The 27,827-nt window shown below is 40.7% G+C and overlaps 1 long non-coding RNA gene across 1 annotated transcript; it reads left to right on the top strand.

Moving 5' to 3' along the window:
- The first annotated feature begins 9,759 nt into the window (after window positions 1-9,759).
- Window positions 9,760-27,242, top strand: LOC121013429 (uncharacterized). The gene is made up of 3 exons (XR_005782699.1): window positions 9,760-10,125; window positions 11,189-11,320; window positions 25,261-27,242. It is a non-coding gene; the product is annotated as an uncharacterized LOC121013429 (long non-coding RNA).
- Window positions 27,243-27,827: the final 585 nt, after the last annotated feature.

Raw genomic sequence — 27,827 nt, forward strand, 5'->3', positions numbered from 1 at the left:
GTCCCTAGACTTGTTTCCTTCCTACTGCTATGGATACCAACACTCCTCTGTCAAAAGCTAACTTATGTCCTTCCTTCTCTTCAGGGATATGGCTCCATCAATTCTTCTGTTCCTTTACCCTATCATCAATTTCCCTCTTCCCTACTGAATCATCTCCATCAACATGAAATAAATCATAATATCTCCCATCTTAAAAAAAAATTAACTCTCTCTCGACCCACATCCCCAAACATCTATTTCTTGTCACCTCCTCTGCCACAACCCTAGTCTGAGCCATCAGTGTCTCTCACCTGGATTTTTGCGACAGCCTCCTAACTGCTTCCACGTTTGTTCCTTTCAACTCTATACAACGTAGTCGCACCTCAACATCCAGAGTGATCCTTGCACAACGTAAGTAACATCTTGCCACTTTCCTGCTCAAAATCTCTCAATAACATTCCATCTCATTCAGAATCACATCCAAAGATCCTATAATGGCATGTGAAGCCCAATGTGATTGGTCCTTCTGTTTACCTTCTGACCTCAACTCCTGCCAGAAACCCCATCATTCACTCTACTTCCGGCATCCTGGCCTCGTGGATGTTCCCTAGACATAGCAGGCATGCTCTGCTCTCAGCAACCTTGCTCTCACTACCCCTTCTTTCTGCAAAGCTTTTCCCAAGAGCTTCACTTGACTTGCTCCCTCACTTCCAGTCTCCGTTCATGTGACTTTATCAATGAGGTCTTCCTCGACCACTCTATTTAGATTAGCAACTCTACCCGCTGCATTCCTCATTCTCCACACGTGCATTATTTTCAATAGCATTATGGCACCTGATATGCTATGCTAGATTACTGATAGAACTTCTAAATATTCACCCCAACATTTCTATAATTTGACATATTTCAAGGCCATTACATACTCACTTAACACTTCAATGCTAATGTTTTAACTAGAGAGTGGCTTACCTTCACTTGGGATTCAGACACCCAGATCCCTCCATCTGGAGGCTCTGTCTTCAGGACCTCAGAGTTTTCTACATGCAGCAGGAACCAGGGGGAAGAGTAAGAAGTAGAGAAGGCACAGCAGGCTCTTAACAACCTTGTCCTGGAAATGATATACATTCACTGCTGTTCACTTTACATTGGCAAAAGTTAGTGATGTGGACACTGTTGGATGCAAGGGAGGCTGCGAAATGTAAGGGTAGGGCCTTTGCTTACCAGTGACAACTCCACTCTGGAAATGTTGGTGCACAAAAGGCCATCTCTACCACACACACTACACGTTTACTTGTCTAGGTTCAGTATTGCTTCGTGACAATGGGAACTCTATGGAGAAGTGAGCTTTTCTACTTATCTCTCATGTAATTCCAGGACACAGAACAGTTGTTGGCTCCTGGTAGATCCCCAATTACTTATTTTAAAAAGGTCATAGATTAGAGGTGGGGAAGGGTTACTGACAGGGTGGGAGTGGAGGCTACAAACGTAGAGTCAGATCATGAAAAACCGCGGCTATCTGTACTTGTGGTCTTCATGAGCACGGGCTTCTCCAAAGCTTGATCTGAATATGACCAGATTACAGGCAAATTGGACTAGAACCCAAGCATTTGGCCCCAATTTTTTTTTTCCATAAAACCATTTGGACAATAGTTGCACAACAGGAATTTTTCGATTGCCATCCTGTGGCTTTGTAGATAAGCAGCCGTGAATCAACCAGGAGCAAAAAATGTAATTCTGTTTGTTTTAACTGCACTTTTGTACACATGGACTCTGTCCCTCCATGGGAAAGTTTTACTTTGTTCAGTAGGCTGCGTGTGAAATCTGTGGCATAATTCCAAATTATTTTCTTTGGTTTTTTCCTCTGCACATTCTCCTAGTTTAGACTTGATTTGTTATTACACAGGTGAGTATAAGGCATGAAATACCCTTCATGTACTCTGGATTGAAATGATATTATGGGAATGACTTTGGACTTCCAGCCAGGTTCTTCGACTTGAGGCAGCCTCCCTGCCGTGCCATCATTTGAGATCAACCACTGAATTGGGTGAACTGTGGTTTTGATTTGGTAATTCAAGTTGGGTTCCTTTAAAATACAACACGGCCATGATATATCAAACTAAGAGAATATACACGTGTATATTTGGTCAACATATTGCCAAACATTCAGGTATTTTGAAATGTTACATAATTGACTGAATGCTGGTTATAATGACATGATCTCTGTACACTTATGTGTTATTAATTGGTCACAAGACTTCTCATAAAAACCACTTACATTATAAAAATCACTCATAAGATGCATCTTCAAAACAGGCTATATAATGTGAATTTTGAAATGTGCATAAAATGCTGGTTTTACAAGACATTTTATTGAACAGTAGGAAAGTATGTTTATCATTTTTTATGTTTATTTTATTTATTTATTTTTTTTATTAAAATTTTTTTTCAACGTTTATTTATTTTTGGGACAGAGAGAGACAGAGCATGAACGGGGGAGGGGCAGAGAGAGAGGGAGACACAGAATCGGAAACAGGCTCCAGGCTCTGAGCCATCAGCCCAGAGCCCGACGCGGGGCTCGAACTCATGGACCACGAGATCGTGACCTGGCTGAAGTCGGATGCTTAACCGACTGCGCCGCCCAGGTGCCCCTATTTTACTCATTTTTGAGAGCGAGACAGCACAAGCCAGAGAGGGGCAGAGAGAGCAGAAAAGAGACACAGAATCCGAAGGAGGCTCCAGGCTCTGAGCTGTCAGCAAAGAGCCCAATGAGGGGCTTGAACCCACTAACTGTAAGATCATGACATGAGCCAAAGGCGGACGTTTAACTGACGGAGCCACCCAGACGCCCCTATGTTTATCATTTGAAGAGAAATCAGTCCAAAGGACTTGTGGTTATAAAGACGCCATCCAGAGCCATCTGAGAGAGAGAAAGAACTTGGTAAAAGTCTGACAAACACCTCAAGCTCTTACTCTGGAATATTTTTGTTTGAACAAAGACATGCTAGCTTCAGTTTATTTTATTAAATAATTTGTGTCTTGAGGCAAAATTCTTTCTGAAACATCCACATGGACTTCGGGCCCCATCACATGCTATTTACTATGTAACTGAAGAATAACTACGTCTACAGCCCAGAATGGGAGATGGGAACAAATATGAAGTCCCCTCATCCTCTAATATTATTGAACCTGTTATCCTAGTGAAAGGAGAAGATGAAGGGAAACTTAGAGATATTTACATTCTTAATGCTGTATATCCAAAACCAGTTTGGTTTTCCTAGGTGATCCATTTTTACGTAAGAAAGTGGAAAAAAATCATTCAAGTGTCCTTCCCTTATTGATCTTGGTTTCTGTTTGTATCTAAGGAGGATAAAAATATCTGCCCCACATCCTGCCTAGCAGGTGTTTATAAGGATGAGATGAAACAGAGGATGTTATAATACTTTGAAAAAGTACAGTGCACTGTATCTCCAAGTGGTAGTGTTGCTTTTTGTCTCCACTGTTGGAAGACCCAATGGCTCTCTAATTGGCTGATTATAAAAATTGTCTTGAGAGCTTTATATTTAAGGAGATTCCTGGGCTCATCTTCAGCGATTCTGACTCAGTAGTTCTATAGAAAGGCCGAGGGAATATTTTAAGTGCTTTCCAGGTAATTTTGGTGATTAGCCAGGTGTGGAACTACTGCTTTTGGAAAATTTCTCCTTTAAGAGTAAGTACTGTCAATAATGTGGGGCGCCTGGGTGGCTCAGTCGGTTGGGTGACCGACTTTGGCTCAGGTCACGATCTCACGTTCCGTGAGTTCGAGCCTGGCGTCGTGCTCTGGGCTGATGGCTCAGAGCCTGGAGCCTGCTTCCGGTTCAGTGTCTCCCTCTCTCTCTGCCCGTCCCCGTTCATGTTCTGTCTCTCTCTGTCTCAAAATAAATAAACGTTAAAAAAAAATAATGTATATTTCACTTTATTATTCACATGAAAGGAAAAATATTGATTGATGGTTCTAATAATAGCATGATCAATTGATCTTAGGAAGGCAATATGTGTTTAGTGGAAAAGTTCTGGAGTTGGGTGTTCCTGAGTGTGAATCCTGATTCTATATATAGTTTTAATGCTTATAAATCCATTTAGTAAGTGTAAGTTGGGGTAATTTCCTTGAGCTTCAGTTTCATTGCTTTAAAAAAAATTTTTTTTAAATGTTTATTTATTTGAGAGAGAGAGAGAGAGAGAGAGAGAGAGAGAGAGAGAGAGAGGGACAGAGAGAGAGAGGGAGACACAGAATCCAAAGCAGGCCCCAGGCTCCGAGCTGTCAGCACAGAGCCAGATGAGGGGCTCAAACCCACAAACCGTGAGTTCATGACCTGAGCCAAAGGCAGATGCTCAATCGACTGAGCCACCCAGGTGCCCCAAGTTTCATTGCTTCTAAAATAAGGATAATGATGCCAACCTTGCAGGGTCTTTGGGAGAATTATATTGGATAGCTAATGAAAGGCTGATGGAACAAACAAGTCTTTATTAAAAGGTCATTCTTTTCCTACTCTTCTAATAACTTGATTTATTTTTAGTTACTATCTCTACGTTTTTGCAAGCGAGAAATAGTTAAAACAGATTAATTGTAACTATATACAGTGGTCCTTTTTTGCTGTACCTTTTATCTTTTTAATTAATATTTCTTGGATTCAGGGGCTTAAATGTAGAATCATGATTGCTGGTTGTTTTCAAAGTACACCGTGTCCTAACAGTGCTATATTAATTTTGTGGCAGAGTGAGAATGTTGGCAGTAAATCCTGAATTCTAGGGAGGTGGGTGAGCTCCAGTGCGATGAATGACCCATTAATTTATGAGAAGCTTGGGTACACGCTGCAGGGCAGGACAGAGCTGAAGGCACCGGACCATAATGTGGTTAAGTATTAAACTTTGAGTAGCATGTGGAAGAGGTCTCCATGGCATTCCTGTGGAATGTTTTAAGTAAACTTTTAATGAGTCACCATTATTAATGAACGGCTGATCTTTCCTCCTTAGGATCTTCATGTAAGTGATCTTCCAAGAACGCCTCTTGTGTACTAAGAGTTCTCAAAGTTGCAAGGAAAATAGTGAAAAGCAGGAGGGAAGTACAAAATTTATTTGTGATTGGTTGGGTCTTAGAGATGGGGAATCGGTCTTTAATCCGTCTTTCATTTGCGGAACCTAGTGTCTTTCCAAATGATTTCGGGCACACCTTGAGGAATCTGAAATTCCAAGAAAATCTACTTGATTTCAGCTTCTTGCCAATGCCCATCACTGGCAGATGTTAGCACCTGTTTCTGTTCCAAAGCCTCTCTTAGGAGGTTTCTCTGCCTCTTGAGGTATTTGCATTCTTGTATAAGACCACATAAAACAAACAAGAAGCCTACCCAGAACATAGACTATTACACTATTTCATTATTGATTAAGAATTAAGTATTACTTGGCTGGAAACATTCAAACAGTTTTGAATTTTGAAATTTCCGTTTTTACTGGGTGGATCTAGGGTGCATTTCAGAAGTTACTTCTCCCTCCTCTTATGGGTGATGCATAATATTGGATATGACAGTACAATTTTGATAGATATTAAAAATGTCATCAGGTTCTTCCCCTGGCCTTTCATTCCTGCTGGCATGTAAGAAAGAGTAAAGGGAGAATTTTTGTTAAAGAAATGGGGGGAAAATCACACAGAGAGAAAGGCAGAGATGATATTTGTAAGCAGACTATGAACTAAAACTGTTTTTTCCTCTCCAAATCCACAGAGACAAGATAAACAGCACCTGTAGATATTAAGAAGAGTAAAGCAAGTTATGGGGACCCAGAGGCTAGAGAAGAATTATACGAGCTACTGACGATGCCAAAGAATTTTGGAAAATTTTGGAATTTTCAGGTCAGAAGAAGGTAACAATCAATGGGAGGCAGGTTCTGAGATGAAATGGATCTATATATGATATAGATGTGTATATATGTATATGTATATAGGTCTATATATATGTATATATATGTATGTATAGTGTGTCTTTCAGGCAGACTATTTGGGGTGTCATCAACAAGAGAAAGAAGCTTAATCACTGAAGACTTTGGCCCTGTGGAGTCAAGAGTGGGGTTCTTTTGTTGACCAGGTGGCCTGGCATTGTCTTTAGGTGGAAAGGGGTCAAAGTCAATAATCTGCAGAGGGTACAGAGAAAAAAGCACATGAGGAAGCCTGAACCCATCACAGAGTAATAAAATGTTTGTTGAGCTGAACTATTGACCTGGCCAGTAACTGGAATAGCAGTAACAGAGAGCTTCTCAAGGTCAGCCTCAGACATAAAAAATGGTGAAGCTGGGACCCTTACAGCTTACCCACATCCCAAAGATTGATGACATAGGTTGGAGATAGGAGGAAATCACATCTAAGAATAGGTCCTAGCGTTATGCTTTCAGATACTTGCTTACAAAAGTCAGGGCTTAATTTCCTTAATTTCCAAAAACGGAATTAGTGATTAAACAAGGTGTTGTCGGGGACGCCTGGGTGGCTCAGTCGGTTAAGCATCTGCCTTTGGCTCAGGTCATGATCTCACACTTTGTGGGTTTAAGCCCCGTGTCCAGCTCTGTGCTGACAGCTCAGAGCCTGGAGCCTGCTTCGGATTCTGTGTCTCCGTCCCTCTGTGCCCCTCCCCCACTCATGTTCTCTCAAAATAAATAAATACACATTAAAAAAACAAAACAAAATGAAAAACCAAGGCGTTGTCCTACCACTTGAGGTGAGCAGCTACTGGGAATGCTGCAAATGTAATTCTTTTCTTTTTTTTTTTAATTAAAAAAATTTTTTTGACGTTTGTTTTTGAGAGAGACAGAGTATGAGCAAGCGAGGGGCAGAGAGAGAGAGGGAGATACACAATCGGAAGCAGGCTCCAGGCTCTGAGCCATCAGCACAGAGCTGGCTGGACTTGAGGCTAGAACCCATGAACAGTAGTGAGATCATGATCTGAGCCGAAATCGATGCTTAACCAACTGAGCCACCCAGGTGCCCCAAGTGTAACTCTCTTCAATGCAGATTGATGCCATGGGTGCCTTTCACTCACAGGTCTGCTATAAAATTGCCTGTGACTATCTGTGACATTGTACTATGACCGTGGGGCAGGGAGAGGTTTCCATAACTTCCTGGCTTTACCTGTGGAAATAATAACTCGGATGTTAAGCATTGTCTGTAAAGTCATCTCTTATTTTCCCAAGGGAACTATGCTTTCTGTTAAAACAGTTCATTGCTTTACTGTTGAGCTGTTTCATTCATTCCTTCCTTCCTTCATTCATTCATTCATTCGACATTTAATCTGGGCATTCACCATCAAATAGGCATGGTGCTTTCTCGTACTTGCAGATTGCATTTGTGTGGATTCTTACTCTGTGACATGACATGTGATACCGTTTAGACAAGAACAGGATGTAAATATGGGAGTAAGATATAGATGAAGCCTTTTCTTCTTAGGATGAAGGATTTTAGAGATGTAACATCAATTAATTTTTGTGAAAAGCCACAACATAAAAGGTTATCTTCCAACGAGATGATTTGAAGAAAGAGATTTATTTATAGGTTACCAGGGCTCATGATCTGGCTGGGTAACTCATCTTCTCACAAAGAAGTCTCAGGAGAATCTGCCTGGTTTCTAGTCTTATCACGTCCACAGATGGAGGACCCAGCCAACTTTAAGTTTACTTTGTAAAAGTCTCTCAACCATGCATAGCTTTTCTAGAGCACAAACCTCAAAAATGCTTTCTATGCCTCCAATGCAGCATTAAATTAAAAGAAAGCATGTAAAAAAAAAAAAAAAAAGATGAACTGCTTGGATTCTGCTTTTCTTTTCTTTTTAAAAAAAAATTTTTTTAAGGTTTATTTATTTTTGCAACAGAGAGAGACAGAGCATGAACGGGGGAGGGTCAGAGAGAGGGAGACACAGAATCTGAAACAGGCTCCAGGCTCTGAGCTGTCAGCACAGAGCCCAACGTGGGGCTGGAACTCACGGACCATGAGATCATGACCTGAGCCAAAGTCGGCCGCTTAACTGACTGAGCCACCCAGGTGCCCCCCCTTTTTTAAAAATTTTTTCTGCTTTTCTTTTCTTTTCTTTTCTTTTCTTTTCTTTCTTTATTATTTTTTTTTTAATTTGGAAAACAACAATCTTTACTGGCTGAGATCAGCTGCTTGTGTCTCCCCCCCCCCCCGCACCCCCACCCAACTCCCCACCCTCAGGTGTAACAATAGCCAGTGTTTACTGGGGTTACAAGGTGCTAAGTGCTTGACACAGACTGAGTTATTCAATCCTGCTGACACCCCTAAGACATTGCACTATTCCTTTCCCTCTTTTATAGATGAGGACAAAGAGGTACAGAGGCCAGGTAAAGTGGCCAAGATCTCAATGCTAGAAAGTACAGTGTTGGGGTATGAACTTGGGTCCTTGGCTCCAGAGTCGGTGCTCTTGACCACCAGTCTCGGCTGGGTACAACAGGGGCAAAATGGGTGCTTATGATGTGTTAGTTCCCTCCTACGCTCGTGTCTGGATTTATCTCCAGAGGCCACCGCTGCCTTGTTAAAAATGAGAAGGGAGTTAAAGTGAAAATGTCAGAGCCAAAATGATACCTGGTATTCTTATTACTCTTTGGTCAAAGGCCCTAATGTGAATGTGTTGGGGGCTGGAGTGGGGCACAGGGCAGAGGCAGAAAACAAAGTTCTTTAGGGCAGATGTCAGCCCCAGGATATACTATCCACGCGAGCCCTCCAATTTAACAAGTAGCAGGCCTGGTCTTAGCTCATTGACTTATCTCTGACTTACCTCAACGTTGACCCTGGTGGTGGAGGTGTGGTGGTGGTGAGGCAGGGGGAGAGAAAGAGAGAGAACTGAGAGCAGGATGAATTCGGATGAGATTTCTTCAAGAACAGAGACATAAGGGAAATTCAGAATAGATGGCAATGGCAGAACTAAAGAATGTGGTAGTTCTAAAGACATTTGGAAAGAAATGTCCAAAGAATGTCTCTTCTCAGACTCAGGGGCTTCGAACCTAATCGCTGGGGAGGCTCGAGATAATCCTCATTTCTGTAGGCGTAGAAATGTGTGTGAGGAGCATTAGGTTAGGGCAAATGCGTTCAGTGTTTTCTGGAAAGGAGAACAAGCAGGCAACTGGGGTTTGTCTGGAGCCAGCCTCCCATTGGCAAGCTGCTGAAGGCTGATGGCATCATAGCCAGCAATGCTTCCTTCAATATCTGAGACAGAAAAGTGGCCTCACCAAAATGAAGCTTTTTGGTGGTTTCAGAAATATCCATGCCAGCCAGAAGTGAGTCTTGCACACATTACACTAATCCCTTGGCAACCACAGCCAGTACCTTCTGAAGTCTCCATTTCCTCCTGACTAGCAGGGCTAAAAACTGACATTCTGGGCTCTGAGGGAAAAGTAAAGCATTAGATGTGTTACTTTTTGCTACCCACACAGCAGACTTCCAGGAGAGAGGTCGCTCCCCCATCTGCGTGTCTCAAACGTATTCATCTGCATCATCTTTCGGTGAAAAGCAAATTTTCATCGCCTGGAAAAGCCATTGTGTGACCTGCAAGGAGCTGGCCTCAGATCTGGCAAGGCAGGCTTTCAAACAAGGTTATTATCATTGAGCAAAGAAAAAAAAGTCAAATGTTTGTTTTATTTCTTCATTAATATCTACAATGTTTGCCTTTTGCCATTCAGGATTTAAATAAATATACTCAGTGATGGACATTTACGTCAGTCACTTAATTTTCTTTTCAGAGTATGAACGGGGCCGGAATGAAAGCCAACTGTTTTATCAAGGTCGTTTTTTTCCAACTGCCTCTGACAGCCTCTGATCTCTTGAATGTGCTATGCCAGGAAGAACCAACTCCAATATTCCAAGCGTGCCTCATCGCAAGAGAAAGGAGATGTTACAGTTGTTTACAAGACTTTGCTTTAAAGGTCCTCGTGACAGGTCTGTTCTAAATAAAGCGTCTCTTTTGCTTTTCAAAATCGTTTGCATGCACTTTTTCAGGAATGAGTTTCCATACGATGTGCTGCTTGGACACTAGAAGTTATCTTTGTACAGGAACTCCGAGGCGATTTGAAGGACACATGTCCCTGCTGAGCCCTTGCTGCTCAGAGATAAAATCCCCACAGGTGAGCATTGTCCTGCCCTCCTTTTCTGGCCAGAACTCTCGGTCCTGATCCTGTCAGGTGCTTCTCTGAGGTCTGGGAACTGGTAGAGAGGTGAGATGCGGCTAGAGGCCTGGTGTCATGCAAGGAACCAGGCCAGCCTTGGGCTTGATTATCCCGAGGACCAAGTCCACACCCGCCATGGACTGGATTTGAGAACGTGAGTCTTTAATGCCTGTGAGGCGTGGTTATCTTACTAGGAAGACAGAGCCAGTCACACATACTTCACAGGGTTCTGGTCAAGATTAAATTCTTCCCTTCCCTCCCAATCCTCAGTTAGGTTTGCATAACTGCTGTCCTGTTCAGGCTTCAGTCCGCAGCTGAGATGTCACCTCTTCCAGAAATCTTCCCTGTGTCTGGGTAGGAATCCTCCTATGGTCCCTGAGATCACTCTTTTCTCTGCCATAGTGCCTTTCATGCCATATCACATTGTGTCTCTTACCCATTAAACAGTAAGCTCTGTGAGGACAGGAAACAGATATATCTTGCTTATCTGATGCACGTCATAGTGTTGGGTACATGGTCAGTTCTTGATGCTTGTGGAATGGAATTGAATTAAAGGTTAGTGTACATGTGGCTATGGTGGTAGCTCTTTTCCTGTCCTTGTTCGTTCTTTCTTTCTTTCTTTCTTTCTTCTTTCTCTTTCTTTCTTTCTTTCTTTCTTTCTTTCTTTCAAGTTTATTTATTGATTTTGAGAGAGCGTGCACGAGAGAGAGAGAGAGAGAGAAGAGGAGGAGGGACAGAAAGAGAGAGGGAGAGAGAATCCTAAGCAGGCTCCACGCTATCATCACAGAGCCCAATTCAGGGCTCGAACTCATGTACCGTGAGATCACAACCTGAGCCAAGATTAAGAGTCACATGCTTAACCCACTGACCTGCATAGGTGCCCTCTACCCTTTCTCTTTCTTGAGCACATCACAACTACAGGTGGACAATTAATAGTGGCCATTTGCTTCCAGGGATGGATTTCTCTTCTGCCCACATGGATGCCTAATGCTGGAACTGTCTGATTTCTCTGTCTCCACAGGTTATTTATGCATAACATTGCTTCCTGTTTGCATCAAACAGTCTCGCTTTGGACACTTCCTGAAACTTTATTAAAAATTGACTTTTCGATGTGGCTCTGAGACTGATCCTCTCAGGAATGAGTGGTTAGATGGTAAGTCGCTGCGTAAGTGGGTCTCGCTGGTGGGGAGAAGAGGAGAATGGGGCATGGGAGGGAGAGGCTGGGTTAGATTTTGGGGGTGGGGGAGAGACCAAGCTGGGAAGAGATGTGATACAGGTAACACTGACCTCAGCATCTGCATTTGGCAAGCTAAAATATCGAAAATAAGAAGATACGCGTCAGTTCGTCACGGGCGTTTTCTTCTGAAAAGGCTGAGGAAGAGGAAGAGGTAAGATAGAGGGTTGTAGCAAAGGGGGAATAAAAAGCTGCTAGGCCACCATTTGACCTTAAGACCAAATGAGGCCTGTCTTGGGATAATGGTCGTGTGGGTTTTTCCCCATACTGCTTGGCCCGTAACTACCTCACCGTGACCTCACCTGTGCCTGCCCACTCCTGTCACCTGCCTCCACTGCTGACTCAGGGAAAGCTTTTTTGATTGCTGCAAAACTTGGCCGGGTTTGAAGGGTTTAGGTTCTTGGGAGAAAAAGTTCAGTTCTATTGCCAATTCTAAGTTATGGTGACCTTCTTTAATCGTAATGATTAACTTCATGGCTAAAGATCACTGAGACATGAAAATTCAAGTACCTCTCAGGCTATTTAAAGTAAGCCCTACTTCTCCCCAGGGATTACTGGGAAAGTTCATGGAGGAAAGGGAAAAGGGAAAAGGAAAATAAGTCGCCATGCCCTCAGAGGATGGAAAATGAAGAAGTTTCTCTGTAGCTTAAGTTAATAAACAGAGTTCAAACCACCTACACTGAGATCAAGGTCCTCAGAAAAGGCATAAGTTGAGGAGGAATTGAAGGTTTCAGTGACTGAGTTTAAGAGAGCTGTGGCTGAAGGGTTGGGTAGTGAGTACTCGGCTGTTGGAGTATGAACAAGGAGTATTCATTTGGGGGGTGACTGCACCCTCTCCCCCCTGACGTAAAGCGTAGGGAACGCCACCAGCCATTCACAGCTCTTGTTTGCTTGCTTTGGTTGCATTTACCAACTGTTTATTTCTATTTCTTTTTTGTTTTGTTTGTTTGTTTGCTTTTTTAGTCATTCCAGTTTTATATGTGCTGCCAAATAAACCGCTTCAATATATTTGTGTCTTCCGAGGATCGTGGCTCCTCCCCAATCCAAGAGCCACCATTGTTAGCCCCTAATATCTTCCCACCTCCACTGACTCAGGGCACCTTCCTACCTGAGACTCCTTGAGGCATCACCTTGAGATGGCAGCTTCTCTGTGCTTAAGGCAATTACATCTGGTTTCCAGTATAAACTTTCAGTGACGGCTCCTTTGGCTCTTATCAGCTGATCACATCTGTACATCGGCTTGCTGGGTAGCTCAGATCTGGGTACAGAGAGAATGGGCAGGGGTGAATGGGAAGGGAGAGGTAGTTTGGGAATCTGGAATGTGCAGGGCTAAGTAGGCAGAATGTACTGTGATCATCAGAACTGAGTGCCAGATGCACCCTGGAGTCTGGCCAAAGAGCACTGACAGGGGAATGTGGACCAGGCAGAAGGGAGTGACCTTCTTCTGTTTCTTTCCCCCGCCCCCCCCCTCATTTAAGACACAGAATATTGTATTCAAACCCATCAGAGACATGGGCCATTTGGATCATTATGTTGGGTTTCGAAGCATAGGTCGGGAATTGTATACGAGGGTGCACAGCGCTGGGTGCAAAGGAACTGATCAGACCACAGCTTCCCAAAGTTTAGAAGAGAATAGGCTTCCCTGGAAAGGCAGCACCTTTGTGACATCTTAATCTTCCTCAGTCTTCTCAGTCAACTTAGTATTCTCTTCTTCTTCACCTTCTCCTTCAGCAGAATCCACACCAACCTCCTCATAGTCCTTCAAGTTTGCCCATAGACCACAAGTCTGACTGGATATGCACCAACTGTGCCTTTGTTCACTAGTGTGTGTGTGTGTGTGTGTGTGTGTGTGTGTGTGTGTGTAAGAACAAGGGGGAAGGAGAATTTTCTGATGCCCGTGAGGACATGGCTGCCCTTCAGGAAGGAGTAATCTTACTGCGAAATTCCCCCTGCCAAGTGCCTTTCTCCTCTAGACAAGGAAGGTTAAATGAACATTGCTGTCTGACTACCTAGCTGGATTTTTTGTTCTCCTATAGTGAGGAAAGTATTCTAAAGCCTTTCACTGCATAGTCATTAAAAAAATACATATCACTTAAGTGATTGAGATTGAGGCGGGGGCAGGGAGGGGGGAGGATTCTCATTTACGTATACTGGAAAAAAAATCCAAGGAGGGAAAATGTCAAGGTTCTCTGTCAAGAGATGAAGACAGGAAACAGGAAAATATAAGCTCTTCATCTAAAAGGGTAGCCCTTGTTATCCCATAGCTCTCTCCAGTTTTGGGTATAAGGAGGCAAAATATGAGAGAGAAGACTGAGGGGATGAGGGAAAGACCAGAAACTCTACGTCTGTGGCATTCTCCAGGATGGGCACAATCCCAGAGTGAAAATGCCATTCTCCCAATATTGGATATAATTTGGTTGTGAGGCCTATTGCCCTATAAAGTCTCTGGGCTCCTCTGCGTCAGACTTCTGGGTCCTACTTCCTTGTTTTTTATTGTTTTTTTTTTTTTAACTTGTATTTATTTTAAGAGAGAGAGAGAGAGAGAGAGAGAGAGAGAGGGAATGTGCATGTGTGCACACGAATGGGGGTGAGACAGAGAGAGAGGGAGAGAGAGAATCCCACGCAGGCTCCAAGCTGAGTGCTGACCCTGATGTGGGGCTCGATCTCACGATGGTGAGATCATGACCTGAGCTGAAGTCAAGAGTCAGATACTTAACTGACTGAGCCACCCAGGCGCCTTGTTTTTATTCTTTAGCTAATATACTTCTTAGCACTTTGCAGTGGATTGCTCAACTTTATTGTTTGCCAAATAGTGGTTAACACACTAAGTGCTTACTAAATCAGAGCATCCTTTTTAAAAAAATTTTTTAATGTTTATTAATTTTAGAGAGAGAGACAGACAGACAGACAGACAGAGAGCAGGGGAGGAGCAGAGAGAGGGAGACACAGAATCTGAAGCAGGGTCCAGGCTCTGATCTGTCAGCCCAGAGCCCAACACAGGGCTCGAACCCATGGACCACAATATCATGACCTGAGCTGAAGTTGAACACTTAACGACCGAGCCACCCAGGCACCCCCAGAGCATCCTTTTCTAACTAAATGATTTTAACTAAAATATTATATAAAATATACTTTTAAAAATTAAGCAAACCATAAATGAGAATCAGGACCAACTCTCTCCTAGTTTCTCCCGTTTGTATTAAGGGTGAGGCAGACATGATGCTCGCTATAATGCTCCCAGCTTAAAATTTCATTTACTCAGTCAGCAAACATTCATTGTGTGCTTGGTAAGTGCTTGGCCAGTGCAGGGTGCAATGGCGTGCAAATAAAACACTCTGCTCACCCTTTTGGCACACAGGTCGGGCTGGAAGAAACACCGATTAAATAATCAAACCAGTCTATGATTCTAAACCATGATATGTGCTACAGAGGGAAAGTGTCACACACTTATATATTTCCCTGGTGAGTGGAGAAACAGGGGGCTGATTTCATAGCAATGCCAGGCCCTGGATCAAACACGGTGGGCTTCATGGAAATCTACATCTAAAGGTTATTCTTTCTGCTATGAAGTTGGGAAGAGAAGAGCGAGGATGAACTCAACCGCTGAAGACTTGGATGGACAGTAAGAATTTTATTAGACTCAGGGCAATATTACTTTGCCCAATAAAGCTGGTGGCAATCCTCTTAATGGGTCAGTGAGCATCCAAGTGAAACTGACCTAACTTTGGCTCCAAGTCTGTGAGGTCGAGGCATTTTTAAGATCCATCCTTGGAGAAAAATTAACTTTACAAAGGCTCCGCCGAGTTTCAGATGATATTAAACTGCCTTCCTTTCATTAGGAATAACATTCAATGCATTAAAATGAGCACTGGCAGTAAAAAATTTAATTAAAATAATAACTACTGTAACAGCCCAAATAAAAAAAATGATAAAAAATCTAATTAAAAGAAGAGTGGCTACACACACATATTTTAACCCTTCCGTGAGATTTTAAAAACGTCTTCCATAAATTCCCAGGAAATTAGAGTTCCAATTTTATGGCGAAAGGATACATTCTTAGTACATAAAAGTGATGATATTTTGTTTAAACTCCAGAGTTTATATATAACTTTTATTATAAGTTGAAGTGGTCATGCAGAAATTTTCATACCGAAGACAGATATGAGAAAGTTGATTTGAGGGCTAAAATCTATTACTTCCTTTACGATCATATTCTCCTCGGATCATATTTTAAATTCATCATGTGTACGTTCCCCGTGTCAATTTTTCTTTTCAGGCTGAAAGAAGCTTCACTTCCCCTCTCTCCTGATATCTGAGCCCATGCCCACCATCTCTCCACTGGTCACCTGTCCCTGTGTTACTTCACACACTAATCTGTATAACTTGATTTTGGAGGCCTACAGACCAATAATGCAATAAAGGAATTTGTAATTAATTTTAGTGGGAGACTCTTTACCAATATTTCCCTCTCATTCTTCATGACACTATGTCTATAAGAGGTATTGATTAGTGCTCAAATGAGAGCTTAAGCCATAGCTACATACGTTAAAGTGAGTTTTTGGTAATGTCTCACGGTTCTGTTTAATAATTTCTTTAACATTAGTAGCTTTATGCTGGCCAGGCTGACAGTTTTTTTTAATGTCTTTTAAGAAAAGTTTTTAAGGTTTATTTATTAACTTTGAGAGAAAGAGAGAGAGAGAAAGAGAGAGAGGGAGAGAGAGAACAAGCTGGGAAGGGGCAGAGAGAAGGAGAGAGAGAGAGAATCCCAAGCAGGCCCCACACTGTCAGTGTGGAGCCTGATATGGGGCTTGAACTCAAGAACCATGAGATCATGACCTGAGTCGAAATCTAACATTGGATGCTTAATTGACTGAGCCACCAGGGCCCCCCAGGCCAACATTTTTTATAGGCTGAATAATTTGCTTAAATTCAGAAGGCCTGGGCATTCTCAGGAGGCCCCCAGTACTGCTGTCACTCATGCACGTTTGGCAATATCCACTGGCCTTTGCATCGCCCAGCTTCCACGCTATGTATAGAGGAGTGACTTTCTTTCCGAAAGATGGGGCGTGAAGATGGTTTCCAACCGCATGAAGACGGTAACAGCAGGTTTTAAGGGTTCGATCTTCACTGTAGGATCCTGTTTCTTTAATCATGGGCCGTGACTATGAAGTCTGTTTCTGTTGCAGCTTGATAAAGTGTCAGACAACCTATCAACAGTAGACCTTTCTCTTCAAAGAGATTGTACGACACTTATCGGAAAGACTTATGGGTCTTGGCTTCTGTGTCTATCTGTTCTCTATCCCGACCAATTATCAAGCCCAGCTGTGAGAAAACATCTGCTATACCCTGTCGCTCTATATACTACTCACCAAATATTAAACTGGATCAGAAAAATGAACTGGCAGGGAGTATAGAGGTATTATTCCTTTTTTAAAAAAAATGTTTATTTCTTTATTTTGAGAGAGAGGCAGAGAGAGAGGAGGGGGGTGGGAGAGAATCCCAAGCAGGCAGGTTCCGTGCTGTCAGCACGGAGCTTGACTCGGGGCTCGATCTCATGAACCATGAGATCATGACTTGAGCCGAAATCAAGAGTGGGATGCATAACTGACTGAGCCACCCAGGCGCCCCTAAGATGTATTATTTCTATTTTATATTTTCGGTTGTGCTCTTGCCATTTACTGAAAGAAGCCGCAAGGAATAGCCAAAGCAGAGTGTTTTGGCATACTTCGCCTCGACTCTGACTAATATTGAGGACATTGTCCGTCATAATTCTTAGCATCCAAGTGAGTAATTTCTTTTAGACTTAAGTACCAAATACGTTTTGCTCTCTCTAGGACATCAGTGCTTTTCTCCTCATGGACAATGCATGTAACTGTAGTTACAGTCAACAATGTAACTGACAACATTTCCATTTTTACTTCCGGTGGCAAGTAACTTAGAAACACTTCAGAATCAAGTACTGTTACTCTTTTGGACCTCTTGGCCTATAAATTGGAGTTCTAATGTTTCCCTCTGATTCTAACAATATAATCTGCTTTATATCTTTCTTGGTGTTTAATTTAATTTAATTTAAATTTTTTCTGGCATATGTTACCTTTAGGTCACCTCAGAACCTTTGTGGTTTAAGGAAGATTATCAATCAGTTAATAAAAAAAAAAAGCTAGAATAGAAGTTTCCAGTCATTCTCATAGGTTGTTTTCCTGCACCATTTCTGACAAATGGTCAGGGCCTGTGTGTTTTTTGGATCATCATGTCAGGAGAAGGATGCTGGGAAGAAAAAGCCAGAGTTCTCTGACGTTGGTTTCCCCTGACATCTCCCGCTATCCAAGGCGTCTCATTTGTCTCTGAGCCAAACTGCCAGGATTCTCAGAGTCCTGCCTCCTCTTGGAAGTAAAGGGACTGAGGTTTGAAAGAGACAATTTATCTCCTCCATGGAAGCAAACAAGTCCCCTACCTTTGTGGTATAAAATGTTGGAAGTTTTAGGATTAGTTTTCCTATTTCTACCATCAACCTAATTAAACAACTACATTTTGTCTGAAAGGAAGATTGGAGTTATTTTTATAGTTTCACACCTGTACGCAGGGCTCCAGGTTTGCCAACAAAAAGAACAACAAAAAGTACTGGGTGAAGTGGGACATTTGGACACGACAGATTGCAGCGCACCGTCTCCTCCCTGCCTGTGGAGGTCTGCGCTCAGTCCCGGAGTATCCTCTCCCACCACCCTGCCTTATCCATGCCCCAGGGAGTGTGACTCAAGAAGCAAAAAAATAAATAAATAAATAAATAAATAAATAAATAAATAAATAAAAATTAAAATTAAAATTAAAAACAATTAAAAAAAAATACTATGACAGCAGGGGGCACCTGTGTGGCTCAGTTAGTTGGGCATCTGACTCTTGATTTTGGCTCCGGTCCTGATCCCGGGATTGTGGGATCGAGCCCTGCGTTGGGCTCCATGCTGAGCATGGGATTCTCTCTCTCTCTCTCTCTCTCTCTCTCTCTCTCTCTCTCCCTCTGCCTCTCTCTCCAGCTCTCTCTCGCTTCAAATTAAAGACAAAAGAACTATGGCAGGTATGAAGGGACCACGGAAGAAAGGAGAAAATTTTACATTTTAGGACCCCTGAAGGCATTGTTTTCTCTGCCTTTTAAACAAGAAGCCCTGCATTTTCCTTTTTCCTTTTTCTTTTAAATTGAAGAGTAATTGACATACAATATTATATTAGTTTCAAGGGTACAACATCATGATTTGATATTTATATACATTACAAAATGGTCACCACAATAAGTCTAGTTACCATCTGTCAACATACAAAGTCGTTATAATATTATTGACTATATTCCCTATGCCGTGCCTTGTGGCCCTGTGTCTTATTTATTTTATGACTGAAATACTGAACCTCTTAATCCTATTCACCTATGTCATTCATACACCCACGTCCCTCCCCTCTGGGCACCAGTTTGTTCTCTGTATCTTTGAGTCTGTTTCTGTTTTGTTTTGTTCATTTGTTTTGCTTTTTAGAGTCTACATATAAGTGAAATCATATGGTACTTGTCTTGCTCTGTTTCACTTATTTCACTTGGCATAATATCCTTCTAGGTCCATCCGTATTATCACAAATGGCAAGATTTCATTCTTTTTATGGCCAAGTAATATCCCATTGGGTATATATACCACATCTTTATCCATTCATCTATCATTGGATACTTAGGCTGCTTCCGTTCTTAGCTATTGTAAATAATGCTGTGATGAACGTAGAGATGCATGTCTTTCTGAGTTTGTGTTTTCATTTTCTTTGGATAAGTACCTGGAAGTGGAGTTGCTGGATCGTTTGGTATTTCTAATTTTAATTTTTGGAGGAAACTCCATACTGTTTCCATAGTGGCTGCATGAATTTACATTCCTACTAACCGTGCACAAGGGTTCCTTTTTCTCTACATCCTTGCCAACGCTTGTTATTTCTTGTCTTTTTGATAGTAGCAAGGTGCTCGGCATTTTCATTTTGCAGTTGGCCCAACAATTATGTAGTTGGCTGGGCCTGGGAACTTAGAAGAAAATAGGATCTCCGGCCCCATCCTAGATCTAAATCAGAATGTTCATTTTCAAGATTTCTAGGTAATTCACCTACACACTAAAGTTTGAGAAGCACTGATCTAGAGGTGTGCCATCCAATCTGATAGTCACTGGCCACATGTGGTTATTGAACCCTTGGAATGTAGCTAGTCCAAAGTGAGATGTGCTGAACGTGTAAAAAGCATCCCAGGTTTTGAAAACAGAATGTAAAACATCAACAATTTTTAAATCGATTAATGCTGACATGACAACATTTTGGAGACGTTAGGCTACATAAATATATTATTTAATGTACTTTTACCTATTTCCTTTTCTTCTTTAATGTGGAAGCTATGCAACTTCACATTGCATAGTGGTTGGCATTTGTGGCTCATATTTGTGGCTCACATTATATTTGTACTGGACAGCACTGATTAGATCCTCCTTTCTATTTTTTTTTTTTTTTTCCATCTCAGCCTACATAGCCTCTGTCACATTCTTTCAGGAACAGATTAAATGAGTATTATGTTAAAATGCTAAGCTAATTCCACCTAAAGTGTTAGTGTCAGTACAGTCATTTAACATGGTACCATTTCTAGATATCATTGAGTTTTAACTGGGATCTTTATGCCCTTATTCTATTGCAATGTTCTATAAGCTTAGCTTACATCAACATCCCCTGGAGGGCTTGTTAAAATGACATTCAGAGTGCTGAATCCTGTCCCCCAAAGTCCCTGACTCGGTCTGTCTGAGGTCAGGCCCAAGAATTTCATTACTAACAAGTTCCCAGGTGATACAAAAGCTGCTTGTGTGGAATCCACACTATTCTCATGGCTCCCGACCCTGGCTACAGGTCAGAATTGCCTGGGTAACTTTTGAAAATTTACTGGTGAGTGCCAAAGCCCCACCTCCAGAAATTGTAATTTAGTTGTTTTGGAATGGGGCTCAGGTAATGATATATATATATACATATATATATATATATATATATATATATATATATATATATATTTCAGCTATCTTTTTTTTTTAAAGTTTATTTATTTATTTTTAGTAATCTCTATACCCAATGTGAGGCTCAAACCCACGACCTGAGACTGAGAGTCACACACTCTTCCGACTGAGCCAGGCAGGTGCCCACCCCGGTAATGATATTTTCAAAAACTCCCCAGGTGCTCCTGTCACGAAGCACAGTTGAGAATGAATGCCTTACTTCAAAAGCAGTGGTAAGTGGGAATTATAGGCATTGAGACAGGGCCAGAGTAGAGATGCTTTTCTTTTTTCTTTTCCCTTTGGGGGGGATAGAGAGCATACCATATGTTCAATCTTCACCCTAACCTGATGGGGCATGTAGGCTGATTTGCATCATTTTAATCTGATGGCACTTAAGACTGGGTTCCGGGAAATATAGTGATTTGCCCACATTGCACAAGAAGATAACAAGAACTCAGTGCTTCCTTCTCTTTACTTGGAACAGCCTGATAAGCTCCTGAGGTGTTAGGAGGCCAAGACTTAGCATCTGAAACTTCTGTCTTGTGTTTCCCTGTGTGGCTGGCATCTCTGAAACACGTGGCCCAGGCTGTGCTGTGCGGAGGCATTTGATTCACTTCAGGGAAACTTGGCATCCAACGAAGTTACCATTTTCTCTTGTGGGTCTGATGTATTTGTCAAGAAGATGCATTTACGAAATAATTTAATCTCTTGTGTTTGCCTTCAAGTGATGAGAAAAACGTGAATATGAATTCAGTTTAATGATGAATCACCCACCAGCTTAGCCTAGACCCTGATTAGACTGACTCACTCAGTGTATGACTCATGTGTTAGTCAATTTATATTTTTTGAAGATGGATCGCTGTGACTCCTGGAAGTGTTGCATTTTCTCCTTAATTTCTGAAAACCATTATTTACTCTTGATAAGAAAATAAAAATAAATTGTAAATGGCTAATAATGAAATATTACACATCTATACATGTACATATACATCAAGACTTTGGCAGGGTGATAAGAAAATAAAATAAGAAAATAAAAATAAAATTGTAAATGGCTAATAATGAAATATTACACATCTATACATGTACATACACATCAAGACTTTGGCAGGGTGAAATGCTGTAGTTTCCAAGGTTATGGCTATAAGGTCAAGTAGGTTATTTGTCTTGACTAGATTAATAGGAAATATGCTTGTTTCTTGACAAATTATTGGTGTGCTTGAGCAACCATCCACAGGTTGTGTATTCTGAGTTGCTTCTCAGTAGTTTGAATGAGTTCAAATGATTGTTCATTTGTTCCTGGTTGTTTTGGTCCAAGGCACCAGTGGTAAAAATCCCCAGTGATTATGAGCATTAACACTGAGAATTTTTTTAGTTCAGGTTTCTTAAGTTTTGGCTTAGAAACTTTCATTTCTTGAGTTCTCGAGAAACTACATTTCTCGAGTTTTGTCTTAGATCACAGGGGTCCGTTCTCAATATTTAAGGCTATTCTTACTATTTCCTCTTCTCTTTTAGATACTCACAAATGAATTCCATGTTTCCTGGGTTCTACATTTACTGTCACACCATTCTCTTGCTTTCCCTTCTTTCTAGTAGAGGTCAGACTTACACTTCAAGCCAGGCACACTTACCGCTGATGTGGTGTTGCTCATGGCTCTGTTCTTTGGAACAATTACTATCTTTTACCTTGACAGTTATTCATAATACATTGAGAAGACACCTCCTCACAAACCAAATGGTAGGTTATTGGATGGGAGAAATCAATCTTGTATATCAAAGCAGCCAAAGTCATATGCTGATAATTTTAGCAGGATCCTTTAAAATGACCAGAAATACATGTCCTTTTCTTAAGACAACCCATAATATAGAAGATGTTTTAAAATATCTGATATTTCCAAATATTAGTGATGCAGAGAGAACTACATTTAAACATTTTTTTAAGTTAATAAAAATGGAAATGGTTGGTTTGAATTTTGTCTCTCTTCTTTCCCTAAATTTGTATTGCTGAAGATACTATTTTTTAAGGCTATTTTTACTTTTTTTTTTTACTTTTACTTTTTATTTTTAAGGCTATTTATTTTTGAGAGAGAGGGAGACAGAGCATGAGTGGGTAGGGGCAGAAAGAGAGAGAGAGAGAGGGCTCTTACTCAAGAGCAGTGAGATCGTGATCTGAGCAGAAGTCTGCTGCTTAACCGGCTGAGCCACCCAGGCTCCCTGAAGATACTATCGATCAGTAAAATGTTTAAAAGAACTCTAATAGGTATGCAGAGAGCCTATGTTGTTGTTTTGTTTTTTTAAAAATAAATAACTTGGAGTTTATCTGAAAGAAGTGAGCGTGAAAGTTTTGGCAAACAACATCAAAACAAGTCGATGTAAATAATTTGTGAAAATAGTCTGCTAAAACTATCAGGAAAAATTTTAAAGTCTGTCTAAGACCTATATAACTGTGTACACAGGCAGGTATCTTTAATTTTCCCAAAGTGATTTTTGGCATATTTGTTTTCTGGTCTATAATAGTCAGAGACTTTTAACTGCAAATAACAGAAACCTAATATAAACACTTGAAAGCAGAAAAATAAATGTTAGGAATCCAGGGTCCCAAGTTTGTTTTCAGAGCTCTGTCTTCTTCTCTGGACTTCTTTTTTTTTTTTGGCTTTATTTTCATCTATGATCTAAATAAGATGGCTTCTTTTTTAATGGTTAAGAAAGAGGGCTATAGGCCACCCCAGATTTCATTTTTCTTATAACTTGCCACCCTAGAGGGAGGAGACTCTTTCTCATACTGCTTCTATGTAGGAAATCTCAGAGAAGAGTGCAGTTGATCCTGCTTGGCCCATAGATCTATTCCTGAATGAATCATAATGGAAAGGGGCGTCTCCTACTAGAGACCAAGAATGGGTAGGGTCAGCCTCACTAAAACCACATAAACCATACTCCTTTAAGGAAAAATGTGTACTGTTATTGGAAGAAAAGAGAGAGCTGGGTTAGATAGACAAGATACAACAGATGTCCACTATTAGGCCACTTTATGGGTTTTTTTTTTGTTTTTATAAGCTGTAATTTAGTGATTTTTACATATGGTTTTGAATGTATGAGCGTTTTTGTGTGTTCAGTTTTTTTTTTTTTTTTGTTTGAAATACATGCTCATATTCTTTAAAGGAAAGTTCAGTTTTTACTGGGAAACATATTAACTTACATCCAGAGCTCAGCAGGTCTCCAGAGTTTGTCCTTGGCATTGCTTTGGAAGCTCTGAACTGTAAATAATCTGGTTAATAACCACATGGAAATAGAGAAGAAAGAAATGGAAATGCAATGTATAAAGGGAGAAATAATTCTTCAATTGTTTCTACAACACTGCCTTACAAAAAGTCCTAAATGTGGGCAAACACTTCCCCGCTATTGCATAAGCCCCCAGGAAGCCTGCTTGTTCCCTCTCCTAATATAACCACCATCCTGACTTCCAACCCCATAGATTAGTTTGCCTGCGAGATCTCAATTTATGTAAATGAAATCCTGCAGTATGTACTCTTCTGTGTCTGGTTTACTTCACTCAGTATTATGCTTGTGACATTTCTCTATGTTGTTGAGTGCAATTTGGTCCTTTTCATTACTCTTTGGTATTTCATTGTAGGCATATGTCACATTTTATTTAACATTCTGTTGTTGATGGATATTTGGGTTGTTTCCAGTTTTGGGCTACTATGAAAAGTACTGTTATGCACATTTTTACATGCTGTATGGGAAGCATATGTATACTTTTCTCTTGCTTATATACCTAGAAGAGAATTTGCTGGATCATAGTATATGAATATATTTAGCATTAGTAGATGTATCAAATTTATTTTCAAAGTGATTTGTGCCAGTTATACTCCTACCAACAATTAATGAAAATTCGAGTTGTTTTCACATACCTACTAACATTTGATATTATCAGAGTTTTAAATTTTAGCTATGTTGAAGGATTTACAAATTTTTTTCATATTGTGATTTTAATTTCCATTTCCCTGATGACTAATGTGGTTGAGCATCTTTTCATGTGTTAATTTCATTTGTTTATTTTGTCCCTTGGAGTGCTTGTTCAAGTCTTTTGCCCATTTCTTACTGGGTTCTCTTTTTCATATGGATTTGTAGGAATTCTTTATAAACTCTGGACAAAAGACTACACAAACATACACTCATATTTGTGGCTTGTTTTTTCAAGTCTTTTTTACACCTTTTTCATAATTTTTTCACAGGTATCATTAAATGAAGGGAAATTCTTATTTTACTAGATTTCAATCTACCACTCTTTTCTTTTATCAGTAGGTGCTTTGTACATCTTTAAGATTCTTTCTTGGGTATTCTTGGGCCTTTGCATCTCCATATACATTTCACAATCAGCTTGTCAATTTCCATAAAAAGCTTGCTGGTGTTGGGATTGCTTTGAATCAAAATTTTTGGAAGATCTCTCTTAGGAAGTCATGTTTAGACTGAGGCTTGAAGGATTAAAAGGAGCCAGTTATGTAAGGAGAGGGTGGGGAGAAAGAATTTTCTAGGGCAAAGAAAACATAATGTGCAAAGGTTCAAAGTATAATAAAACTTAGCAAAGTTGAGAAACTGAAGGTGACCTGTGTGGCTGAAGAAAAGGGACTGACTGGGGTGTTGTGAGTCAAAGCTCAGATCCTACAGTCTTAAAGGTAATGGTAAAGGATTTGATTAACAAGCGATTAGGAGAGACTCAGAAATTGTTGCTTTGTTTGTTTGCTGTTAACATTTTTTTTTATAAGATTTTACTTTGGCATTTACTCAATTGTCTGTTGTTGTTGTTGTTTTTTATAGGTCATTTAATTTGAAAAGCCCTCAGAAATTTACAAAGCTATAATTTGATTCTCTTTGAATGAAAACAAAAGTGTAACGTGAGCTTCGTTGGATTCCATGACTCAAATTTGGGTTGAATACATCCATGGGTACTTTCTGAACCCATTCAACTCCCACTATCCCTTGTATTAGAACTTAGTGCACTAAACCATTTCTTTGAAAACTAGGCGAAAATGTACCCCATGTGACTCAGTACATGTTCACTTCACGTCTACTTTCATTCTTCTTTGTTCACTGGGAAGAATCACAAAAGAGATGAGTCAACAGTAAATGCAGGAGTGTGAATCTGTGCCCATTATCCTCAAGCATCCATAGAAACACTTGTAGCTTAGAACTCTTATCAAAAGGCCTTTTGTTATTTCAAGGGCAGCGCTAACATGCACAGTGACTATATGTTTTTGAATGCTTCAAAGAATCTTTTCTATTCTCCAGTAAGAATACAGCTGCCTTAGCAATTGTAACACCACTTCATGTATAAAATGCTCTCCAAGTGAGTCCACACCATTATATTTATGTCAAAATGGTCAACCTTTACAGTAGTACTTTGTATCAGAGTGATTACACGTGGCTCTAGAAAGTGAATTCTTGTTACTTTGTCTTACTGCCATAAAAAGAACACAGTTCAATAAATAGTCCAGTAGGTTTAAGGACAAGTTACATTGTTAAACTCTTTTGAGGGTGTAGAAATGATGGAGGCTGGAAAATGAATTGTGAAGGCCTTACCCATGCCTGAGCACAGGGGGGTGGGGTGCTCTTCCGGAAAATGCTGAAGGACAGAGTGGGAGAAAATTGAAGAAAAAGACACAATTGGGGAGAATTTAATAAGCAGGAGTGAGCTATAAATAAAAGTGGTGTTAATCCTTGCTTTTCGCAGCTCTGCTCTGCCTTGAAGCCCTGGCCTCACCAACTGGTGTGGTCTGGAAAAGTCTTGTCCTTTGAAGTCACTTACTGAGTAGGCTGGGGTACATTTCTTCAGAGTACATAGTTAATTCTGGCTCTGAGCTCCGCTCGGAGCTCCTGAGCCCTTGTTAGGGTCTAGTCTCTTTTCCGAGGGTATGATCATGTTCCCCAAATTCTCAGTTATAGTCTGGGCTCCATAACCAATGGGGCAGCCTCCTGGAACTCCCATGTTTCTTCCTGCTTGGTTTCTGAATGTGCTTCTGGCAAGAGACTTTCCTCCTGTGGCCCAACTGCCAGGCCCAGGGCCCCTCGGGAATTGGCACTGGCATATCATCCATAGGTTGTCAACTTTCTTGGGCACAGATGTGGATGGTAGGCTTACCATGCTAGCAGTAGGGCCAGTCTAGCTACTTCATTTGTCCTTTAGCTATCATCCCACTTTGAGTTCTCTTTTCACTCCTTAACCAGCCGTGAAGAAGCGTCCTTCAAATTATCCTCACTTCTATAGGGAATTATGCCGGAGTTAGGGTTGCCTTTTTGCCTTTCAGAGTTCCACCATACATTTGACAAATGGTTTCTATATATCCCTACTCTCCCATTGCTTTTGATCCAAGGCCTCATTATATGGAAAAAAATGGAAGGCTGATGTCCATCAGGTTCATAGTCCTTATGTACCCATCTTCCAAAGGAATCTGGCCTCAGAGAACTATCAAGCTTACTGACATCTTAAAACACCATATGGAAGATACTATCTCTCAGAGTTAGTGTTTGTCCTGCCTGCTATTGCATATACGATGAATCAGTGAATAGGACATAACACTATTCTAGGGACAGAAGACACAGGTTTGTGTACAAGGGATGTAAGTTGAAGTGGTTCCTTACATGAAATTCCTAATGATATACCACCTACACCTAGATTTCATCTAATCTCTGTAACTCTGGGCTCACTTGACTTAGAGATTTCAGATCCTAGGAGACGTATGTGTCTATCAGAAACACAAGAGTATTTCCACCAAATTGAAAACTGAGACTATCACCTGCCTATCTGGGCTCTTTTTTTTTTTTCATGGTTTTTTTCTTCCAGTTTTACTGAGTTATAATTAACATATAATATTATGTAAGTTTAAGGTGTACAATATAATGATTTGATATATATACATATATATATGTTGTAAAATGATTACCACAATAAAGTTAATTAACACCTTTACCACCTCACATAGCTACTATTTGTGTGTGTGTGTGTGTGTGTGTGTGTGTGGTAAGAACTTTTAAGATTTAACCTTTTAGCAACTCTGGTCACCATACTTTACATTAAATCCCAAGAACTTACTTCTTTTATAATTGGAAGTCGGTACCCTTTGGCCACTTTCACCCATAACCCCCTCATGTCCACCCCTGGCAACGATCAACATACTCTCTGTTTCTGTGAGTTCAGTTTTTTAGATTCCACATGTAAGTGAGAGCCTACCCTATTTGTTTTCCTTTGTCTGACATATTTCACTTAGTATAATGTTCTCAAAGTTCACCCATGTTGTCCATGGATGAATAATATTCCTGTGTGTGTGTTTGTGTGTGTGTGTGTGTGTGTATCACATTTTCTTTATCCGTTCATCTGTCAACAGATA

This window comes from Herpailurus yagouaroundi, unplaced genomic scaffold, assembly GCF_014898765.1.
Source record: "Herpailurus yagouaroundi ecotype Mexico unplaced genomic scaffold, PumYag 198, whole genome shotgun sequence".
NCBI classification, from domain to species: domain Eukaryota; kingdom Metazoa; phylum Chordata; class Mammalia; order Carnivora; family Felidae; genus Herpailurus; species Herpailurus yagouaroundi.